This window comes from Lepeophtheirus salmonis, chromosome 9 (genome assembly GCF_016086655.4).
Source record: "Lepeophtheirus salmonis chromosome 9, UVic_Lsal_1.4, whole genome shotgun sequence".
In the NCBI taxonomy this organism is placed as follows: domain Eukaryota; kingdom Metazoa; phylum Arthropoda; class Copepoda; order Siphonostomatoida; family Caligidae; genus Lepeophtheirus; species Lepeophtheirus salmonis.
The window spans coordinates 20,815,862-20,818,584 of NC_052139.2; positions in this window are offsets into that span (position 1 = coordinate 20,815,862).

A 2,723-nucleotide genomic window follows, 5' to 3' on the forward strand; every position below is an offset into this window, starting at 1 on the left:
TGCCTTGAGGAGATCCATGCAGATTTTCTAATATTTCTTTTCGAGTTACATTGAAAAACAGATTGTGATCCATCTTGCCAGCTAGTTCCTCCATTTTTTTGTGAGTTCCTTCATAGTTTTTTCATTCATGCAATCTCTCACTTCCATGAACATCAAGACATCCTCTGGTTGCTTTGTATCAAACTTGAACTCCATGAATTCTAAGATATCCTCTAAGACATGTAATCTTCCACAGATGATGATAAATTTTACTATTTCAATTCTGTTTCAACGCTTCAGTTCATTAATACTCAGTATAACATGACCCTTGTATGCCTTAACTTATGATTAAATAAAGTCAAACTTCTTCATAACTCTGATCTCACTGTGTTGGTCAGTCAAGAAAGCGGAGCCCCTTGCCCATTGTGCACATGCGCTGTCTAGGGGAACAAAGAAACACACGCACACGTATAGTGCATGTGTGTGGCAGTATGTAACATCATAAACCGTCACCAGTGTTGTTGGGGCTTGCAAGTCTCAGGCACCTTTATTTAGGGAACACCTGTGCTAGATTACATCGCTCCTTAATTCCCATTCATCTTCACATGAATGCAAATTGGATTTTTATTCCTATACAACCTGATTGTATACGCTCTAAAACGGTCGATATCTAAAATGCTGATGTCACGTAAAAAGGTCTATTCATTATTGACAAATATATTTATTTTTTAAATTTTAAAAAACAAAACTATTTTTTGTAGCTTTTTATAATGCAATTAATTGAATTACAGCTTCAAAAAAAAACTGTAAAATCATACTTTATTAATTAAGATTCTTTCAAATACCTATGGTATATTCTTAAACTAATTTGCAAAGTGTATGAAAACAAACTCATTCACTTGTAAATGCAGCACAAATATTTTTAAAAACATTATTATTCGTCTAAGTATCTGTTATTTTTGCCTTTTTGGTCTAATGTGTAAGCTAATAATAATTTGAATATTCAAATTTTATGGACATATAAAGGAGTACGAAGATAAGTTTGTCCGCACACAATACTTTATTTTTCTAAATTATTTACTCCAAAAGTCGAAAGTTGAAGTCCAATTAGTGCAATTTCTTCATAATAAGAAAATTGGATAAGTGAAGTGACCTAACAACATGAATAAATTATTGGAATAGGAGGAGTGGAATTCGACTTTTTCACGATAAAAAAAACGTTAGTACTTTTGAGGACCATAAAAGTAGATGGGACCTTCTATACACTTTGATTTTCCTACAATGCACACACCAATTGTCCAAATATCTTTAAGAAATTGAGATCTGATACACTAATATATTCTCAGCCTCACTTACCCACGTTTTTCTCATTGTTTTGATTCAAGGTTTGGTAATTGAATTTCTACTTTCCGCTGTCAGTGTCTCCCATTTTGAGTTAGAAAACTAAAGGATTACGTAAACTTATGGAGTGTACCTATGCCAAATTTATTCATTTGGTTAAACGAGGTCAATATGGACCTTTTACACAAGGAGAGTTGATGTTGGTCCCATTACTTTATTGAGTCATTCCTTATTCCGTTGCCACAAACATAATTCCTGAAATTAAGATTTATAGTACTCATTTATTTATTTGAATAATTCCGTTTTCCTTCGACACAAATATTATTATAAATAGTTTTCCCTGCATCTCACTTGTTTCTAAGAGTAAAGGAGGTGATTCAAATACCTTCATTTGGAAATAATTATTATTGTACTCTGCACCGACACTTGAAAGTACCTGCAACTATATAATGTTGACGTCATCAGAGATCCACGTGATATTAATTTGTGGTCGTAACAAAGATTTTTCAATGGAAAGATTATCACTATGATAATGATTAATTGATAATCTGGGTCGTTCCAAGTACACCAATGGTCCTTACTCTACTCATAATTCCCCATAGTCTCATTTTCTGCGTGAATTTTTTGAATTTAGTAAAGGAAACATGCGTGCAGATATATTTCAATGCTCTTGCATTTGAAGAAGCTTTAATTGGGTGGCTCCAATAATTCAGTAACTTAAATAATATGATATAAATAAAACTTTAATATATATATCAAAAATTCTTATTTTATTTATATCCGAGTGATGCAAGTTGTCGTTAACAATATTTTTGTTTTTTATATGAAAAACATATAAATTAGTATCATTCATTCTTAGCTACTTTATTGATTCATACTCATTCAAATTAATATTAGAAAAATAAAAATTTGTACATAGTATCTAAGTAATTAAATTTATATATCTATACTTTTCTATGATATATCATATTTAATATCGAGTTGAGTCTAAAGGAGACTCAAGGGAAAGCCTTGAAGAAGAGCGTGTTTCTTTCTTCTCTTTGCTAATTTGCTTACAATTGTCAGTTGACATCAAGCAATTTTAAAGGTTTTGAATTTAATATGTGTACTACATTGTGAGCTTAATTTAATTATTTATGTTTCAAGTAGGCAATACTTATTAATTACAATATATTGTTCATGCTGGTAAAATGATAGATCAACTTTGACAAAAAAGTTTTTCTGGCTTATCGTCCAAGAAGATGTCTTTGACTTATATCAAAGACATCAATTGTGAAGTTGTGGATCAATGCTATCAAGCGTCCAATATGGACTCCCACCATTTTACTATGTGAGGGATGCGAATATTAAATTTAATGATTTTATTTTTGTAATGATGCCACTGGGCTCCATATTATAATTGT